We start from the raw sequence: 7,183 nt of genomic DNA, 5'->3' as shown, positions 1-7,183 counted from the left end.
AGGCCCCGCTGGGACTGGGAGACCGGCTGGCTCAGGGGTCTGTCCACAACCCGGGGACGCCATCTTCCCACTGGGCCCGAGAGCCACGTGCCGGTAAAGAAAGTCATGATGAGTGTGGGTGGGGAGGGGTCTGGGGGCATCTGGGCACCCCTCCCTGTGCTCAGAGCCCTCGGCACCAGGCCCTGAGGGTGTCCAGATAAGAAGGCCAAGCCTGCCTTCCCAGACCCCATGGCCTCTCGGGGAAACGTGCCAGAAGCAGGAAGAAGTCCAGTGGAAAGTTGGAAGCAGGCACTACAGCGGTGGTGGAAGGGGTCTGGGCCGGGAGCCTGGAGGCCTGGGCACCGCTTCCGCCACTGCTCCCCAGCCACGCGGTGCGGGGCGAGTCCTTCCACCCTGGGCCTCAGTTTCCTTACCTGTGAACATTCTATCTCTTAAGAACAGAAGCTCTGCTCTGCTACATACAGGAGCAAATCAATGCAGCAGCTAAGTGCCTCCTGTGTGTCCCCCGTCCCCGCCCCCAGCACCACTGCAGAAAGTCTCTTGCCTTCAGCTGCTGGCAGAAACTGCCAGGCCCCAGGGCTCCTGCGTGGCTCCGTCGTTTAAGGGGCCTGCTCTTGTTCTCGGCTCAGGTCATGCTCTGTCTCATGGGTTCGTGAGTTCGAGCCCTGTGTCAGACACCTCGCTTAGCGTGGAGCCTGCTTTGGATTCTCTCTCCTCTCTCTCAAAGATAAAATAAATAGGGCCAACTTCAGTGGCTCAGTCGGGTAAGTGTCTGAACTTGGCTCAGGTCATGGGATCTCGTGGTCTGTGAGTTCTAGTCCTACGTTGGGCTCTGTGCCGAAGGCCCAGAGCCTGCTTGAGATTCTGTCTCCCCCTCTCTCTGCCCCTCCCCAGCTCGCAATCTGTCTCTGTCTAAAAAAATGAATAAACATTGTTAAAATAAAATAAAGAAACATTGAAGGAAAAGAAAAAAGAGCTGCCAGGCAATGTGTATGGTGAGGGGCAGGAGGCCGCTCTCTCCGGGCCCCTGCTAGGGGCAGGCTCTCCGGGACCTCTGAAGGCTGCGGGCCCTCCCCAAGCCCGCCAGAGCGGAGTGAGAGCATTTCTCCCTCAACTAGCCAAGCCTGAGGTTTAATTGCTATCTTCCTGATAAAGAAGAGCTTGCAAACTCCTCCAACCCTCTTGATTTACATTTGAAAAAACTAAGGCCCAGAGACTGGGTGTGACTAGGCCAAGGTCACATCCTCCGGATTCTCAGCCCATTTTCTTTCTTTTGCGACTAGATTAGAAATGGGTTGTTTGGGGGGTACCTGTCTGACTCAGTCGGCACAATGCGATTCTTGATCTCGGTCGGGGTTGTGGGCTCTTAAAAAATAAAGTTTTTAAAAAGTCAGAAAAAATCTTACAGAAAGAAATGGTTTGGGAATGCAGCTTCAGAGAACCCCTCCTCCCTCATAAGGTCTGGTGAGATCCGGTGCTGGAATTCGGTTGTCTTTAGGCCACCTGGGCGGAACCTCACCTCCGGCTAGAGCACCTCTCAGCCCAGGTGGGGCTCCTAAGCGGGGAACTTTCCAGGCCCCCAAGTCCAGGATGGGTGTCTCTCTGAGGTGCTCCGAGGCTTCATGACCCTGGACTGACATCGTTTGTTCACTCATCTGTCCCCAACTAGACTGCCGGCTCGGAGGGCGACGCATGTCTTGATCTTCCACAGGTACGCGTCATCTCATCCAGTGCCCAGCGCATAGTAGGTCCTCAAAAATGGGTTTTGAATAAGTAGATGGGCTGGTCGGAGAAGTTTCCAGGAGGAAAAGGGAAATGTTGAGTCGGGTGTCACAGCCTTAAAGGCGGACAGAATGGTCCCTGTGTGGGTGTATGGCCTGTGGGGAAAGGAATTCTTGGGACGCAGGGGTGGCTCTGCCGGCCGACTCTTCATTTCGGCTCAGGTCATCATGGAGCCTCGAGCTGGACTCAGAGTGAGCTAGGAGCCTGCTTGGGGTTTTCTCTCTGCAACTCTTGCCCCTTCCTGCATGTGCTTTCTCTCTCTCTCTCTCTCTCTCTCTCAAAAACAAACACACACACAAAGAAGTCTTAGAGGATAATGGGAAATGGGGAGAGGGAGGGAAGCGAGGCAACTGAAAGGGACAGCAGAGAAGGAGGGACCTGCAAGAACGCAGCCTTCAGTGACCTAGGGCCGCGGGGGAGGGAGGAAGGCTCTCAGCGCCAAGAGGGATGAAGGGAAGTGGTTGTGAGCGAGCACCTAGAACCCTCAGGAGGGGTGGGTTCTTTTATAAGATACCCAGGGGGCCGCTTGGCTGGAGGGCGGGAGGTGAGGTGTGGCCGGGGAGCTGGTGGGAGCTTTGGAAGCTGGGGTCCGGCGGGAATGGGAGTTCTGGGGAGGCCGGGGGCACAGGAAGAAAAAGGTGAGGAGGAGCGGCTTGCCACGATCGACCCCCTCTATTAGGCTGAGACAGAGCCCATGTCTTCACTGCCCTTCCCCCCCCCCCCCCGGGTTCCCTGGGCACCTGGGCCCGGCGAGCGGAGTCCCCAGGGCCAAGATCGGGAAGTGGCTGAGGCAGCCCGCGGCGTGCGGGGACGCGGCAGGGCCTGTGGGAGGTCCCCGCAGCCCCGGGCTCTCCAGAGGATTCTCTTCCCCTCCGGAAGTGCTCTTCGTGCGGGAGGAGTCTTCCAACTGTCTCCGAAGTCCTGCCCCCCCCCGGCCCCGCCCGCGCGGAGCGGGGCCCCGCCCGCTGCTGCTAGGCCGGATCTCGCCACAAGGGGGCAAGAGAGCAGCCTCCGGCCGGGGTCCCCCGCGTCCCCACCCACGCGCACCTGGGGGCCCGGCGGGGCGGCGCCTCACCTGGCTCTCTCACGCAGGCGGCGAGCTCCGTTAACCCCTTCCCGCCTGGCCGGCTGCTGTCCTCGGGCGGAGTCCTTCAGGGCCGCCTTGGAAGGCAAATCTGATGGTGGAGGGGGGTGCTGTCAGAGGGGCTAGGGTGGAGGTCACGTCAGGGTTTCCAGTTACTCCGGCCCTTGTCCCAGCCGGAGCTGGCGGAGGCTACATTCCCTGCCTCGGTCGGGGAGCTGCCTCCACCGAGAGGCGAAGGAGGCCCCTGGAGGCAAAGGAGGCGTGGGTTGTGGTCACCCGCGCCGGGCCTCGCAGAGGATGCGGAGAGCGCTGGGGCAGCCGCAGAGGCCAGACTTCCGGGTTCGCCGGAGCCTTCTGTCGGCCGGGGACCTTTGTAACGACTAGTGGGTCGGGCGGTGGGGGCAGGGTGGCCGAAGAGTGGAGGCAGAGACACAGAGGACCGGGCTGGCGGGAGTGTAGACAGTGAAGACTTGGCAGCCGAATGGGCCAGGTCCCGCAGCTCTAGGGTGCCGGGTTTTGTGTCTCTCTCCTCGAATACCAGGCAGCCTTCCAGGGCTCTGACCAGCCTGGATCCCGAGACTGCGTTCCGGGCCACAAGGTGTTAAACAGCGGTGGGAGTGGGGTCCGGAGTCCCCTCCTTTCCAGCGTCACCACCTCCGAGTCCACCGGGCTGGCACGCTAGGAGTTAAGTCTGCCCGCAATCTGCAAGACTGGAGCCGGGGAGGGGGAAGAGGGGGAGAGGAGAGGGAGAGTGGAGGAGAAGGGGGGGAATAGACTGCAGGGAGACAGCGCCAGGAACCCCCTCCCCAGGGACCTGGCCCCTGGGCCCCCAGCCCCAAAAGAGGCCCTGCCCTCCCCGGGGTCGTGCTCTCTTCCCCCGCCCTGCCTCCGCCCTCCAGCTTTGTGTCCCCAGGAGGGTGGGCTGCAGGATTTCCAGCCAAGCCTTGGCTGCCTGCTCAGTTTTTCCAAACCCTCCAGTCGGGGAAGGCGGGAGCCCTGTCAGGATAAGAGTCCCTCCCCCACTGCCCCTGCCGGCCCCCTCTCCCTGCCTCCTTTTTCCTGCCCCCGCACCTTTCCCAAACTTCTTTCCCGTTCCACCCTGGCCCCTGCGCCCCCTAACCCCACCTCCGTTGGCTCCCAAGTTCCAAGTTCAGGTTCGAGGGGCCAGGTGGGTCCCACGATCCTGGCGAGGCGCTGATAAAGCCCAACTCTGCAGGCCGACACTGAGACCTGCTGGGCGCCTGCCCGACTCCCAGCCTGGCGCCCGCCCCATCCCAAGACGTGGCCCCAGGTCCACCGGGGACGGTGGCCCGGGGGTCTCCGCCCCGGGACGGAGGTGATGCTGGGGGCGCCGGCAGAGCTGGGCAGCGGGCTCTGGGCGTCTGGTGCCAGGCCTTGGGGCACGCTTCGAGGAAGGGGCAGAGTGTTCCGAGAGCTGGCACCGTTCTGTCCAGCAGGTCTATTACATAATAATCACCATCTATCAGGAAGCCAGGCAGCTGGAAGGAGTAGGGAAGCCAGGACACTCGGATCCGCTCTTCCTCCAGGCCCAGGAAGGTGTCTCCACCAAGACAGGGGTGTGGGCGCAGCCCAGAAGTGAAGTGATGTGGGGGTCTAGGGGCAAGTGAGGGGCCCTGGGCAGTCTGAAGGCGGCCACGAAAACCCCGCCCCAGAACTCCGATTGACAGTGCTCTGAGCCAATGATTGAAGTCACTGTAGGGCTCAACGTTAACCCTTTCTTGGGTTGTCCATTGCTTCAGGGGATAGACTCTCTTCCCAAGAACTGTTCTTCAGTCCTGAATTCCTCCCGTTCGTCTGGGGCTGGTGAGGAGTCTCAGCAGGAGGAGACGTTCGTCCTAATCTCTTGACGAAGTGATCCTCGATAATCTGCAGCCCTGGCGCCGCCCCCTCGCTCTGCGTCCGCCTCCAGCCGCAAAGTAAATTGTGTTCCGCGATAGGGTTGCGTGTGTACATTCTGTGGTTGCAGAGACAGGCCCGCATGGCACTGGCGCACCCACACCGCTCCACGAGCAGGCACCCTCCCTCACCTATGCCCGTGCTGGCACTTCCACCGACACTCGTTGACACACCTGTGACACTCCTCGTGACACAGTGACACACAGATTCCCCGGGAACAGCCGGCGGTTCCCCGAGTTCGCCAGTAGAGGGCGCCGCTCGATCCCGGCAGTGGGCCGCCCGCCCCTCTCCTCCCCACGCTCCCTCCAGGGTTCCGCCCAGAACTCGGGGCGGCTCGGAGCTCAGCGCCGCGTCCCGACCCGGAGCCTCCGCGGGGGGACTGGATCGCGGCCGCTCCGCAGGACACGCCGAAGACGCGTGAACTCACCGTGTACCACATTTCACAGACCTCTTCCAACGCGGCTCTCACTCACTCCGCCAAACACGGTTCTCTGGACCTCCTGTGAACCGGGCATTGTGCCAAACGGATCATAACAAGCCCATGTGGTTTGTCATGTATGTAACGGGAGTCTGATCTACATAAACGGGGTGGGCCTTTCCTTCTAACAAGCAGACTGTTGGGGAAATGGCCTTTTGCCTTGTGGCTCATATATATCGAGAGGACCCTGGAGAGAGGAGAGGAAAGCAGCCTCACTTCCAAGGCTCTAGGATCTTTGACACCGGAGCTCAGTTTCTCCGGGCTTCAGTCTGCTTTCCCTTTAAGTGGGAGCACCTACCTCATGAGGTTGCGATGATTCAGCCCCTAACCCAGTGTGTTTGGTACAGCAGTTAGGCGCTTAGGGAAGTTTTGCTGATTGGATCAAATCATGATCTAGCGATACTGTGCTTGAAAATGATTTGTAAACTGATGTGAGGCACACACAGGGGTTATGATGTTATCTTTTTTTCAGGCTTTGTCCCCCATCTCCACCTGTGCTTCCTCAGACCTTGCCCTGGGCCCAGCTGCTGGCACCATCCATCCACCAAATAAGTGTTTACAAAAGCCCTGCTACGAACCCAGCGTTTGAGTGCTGTGGGGAGTATAGAGGCATAGGAAGCATGGTCTGGGCCCTCCCTCTTTTGGGGCAACCAGACATATATACAGGAGAAACAAAACATAAGTGGGCACTCAGCTGAGTGGGGCAAGGATGTAACAGGTAGACGGGAGAGAAGGCGGTCTGTGAGGGGAGAGCTATCTGGGGACCCTGTAATCGAAGGGGAGGGGCAAGGGCAGTGGAACCAAATACCAGGAACAAATAGGCTTGCTGGTCTTTTTTCTGAAGCAGTCCATGCTCCTTACTTGTTGGTATTACTTTTAGGTGGGAGCAGGGCACCTGGGTGGCTCAGTCAGTGAGCATCGGACTTTGGCTCAGGTCATGATCTCGTGGCTCACGAGTTCGAGTCCAGCATCGGGCTCTGTGCTGACGGCTTGGAGCTTGGAGCCTGCTTCACATTCTGTGTCTCCCTCTGTCTCTGTACCCCCCCCTTGCTTGCCCTCTCTCTCAAAAAGAAATAATAATAAAAAAAAGAGACTTAGACAATAATTGTAGGTGGGAGCAGTGGGATGTAGGGGAAGTGGCCTGGATACTACACCTGGGCTTCCCACGTTCTCGCTCAGTAACCCTGGGGAGGTTCTTAAATGCGAGGCTCACTTTCCTCACCGTGTAATGGGGCCATAACATTTTTCTCACGGGCTTGTGGCAAACACTGAAATAACATTTGTGAAATGCTTTTTAAAAGTGCTTTACAGTTTCTTTGTCACTGCATCTATCCTATAGGGTCTCAGGTGTGTGTGTGTGCGTGCACACGCGCAGCACTTTGAGATTAGGAGAGAGTTCTTTTGCAAAGACAAAGGTTTAACTTGCACATTTTCTTAGCATCCACTTTGTGCTAAGGACTGAGATGAAAAAAACTCAGTCTGTGTCCTCAAAGACCTCAAGATCTACTCGGAAAGATGAATAAAGAGATGCTCAGTGCATAATGAACGTGGGTGGGTACAGTGAAGAGGGGACCCAGCCAGCAGTGTGTGTGTGTGTGTGTGTGTGTGTGTAGACAGGAGGGTAGGTTTGCCAAATCCCTCTCCAGCCCGGGATGTCGTTGGGGCGTCTCGAGCCCGGTCCCCAGGAAGCCCCCTCCCCGCCCCTGGCCCACCCCGCCTCCCGCCAGCCTGCCGGCCGGGCGCCGTACCGAGTCAGACCACTGGGAGGCTGGGGGAGCCGGGTTGGGCGAGGAGGCGAGCGAGATGGGGGAGCTCTTATTTTGACAGGGGCCTCTCCGGGCTCTGGTATGAAGGCAGAAGGAGGCAGCCAGCGAGCCCCGATGCTTATTCAGGCTGGGGAGCGGAGCCGAGCGGAGGGGCGA

At 59.2% G+C, this 7,183-nt stretch overlaps 1 long non-coding RNA gene across 5 annotated transcripts in view; it reads right to left on the bottom strand.

Moving 5' to 3' along the window:
• Positions 1-1,356: 1,356 nt before the first annotated feature.
• Positions 1,357-7,183, bottom strand: part of LOC115271687 — a 6,952-nt gene continuing 1,125 nt past the window's right edge. For 2 of the 5 annotated variants that reach the window (XR_003900062.1, XR_003900060.1), the window contains 4 exons: positions 5,211-5,283; positions 4,344-4,841; positions 2,858-3,576; positions 1,357-1,782 (listed from right to left, as the gene is read on the bottom strand). This is a non-coding gene — a long non-coding RNA (uncharacterized LOC115271687). The other 3 variants (XR_003900064.1, XR_003900061.1, XR_003900063.1) reach the window with 3 other exon arrangements.

This window comes from Suricata suricatta, chromosome 11 (assembly GCF_006229205.1).
Source record: "Suricata suricatta isolate VVHF042 chromosome 11, meerkat_22Aug2017_6uvM2_HiC, whole genome shotgun sequence".
Taxonomy (NCBI): domain Eukaryota; kingdom Metazoa; phylum Chordata; class Mammalia; order Carnivora; family Herpestidae; genus Suricata; species Suricata suricatta.
The sequence above is the reverse complement of the archived record's forward strand: the minus strand, read 5'-3'. Positions and strand labels throughout refer to the sequence as shown.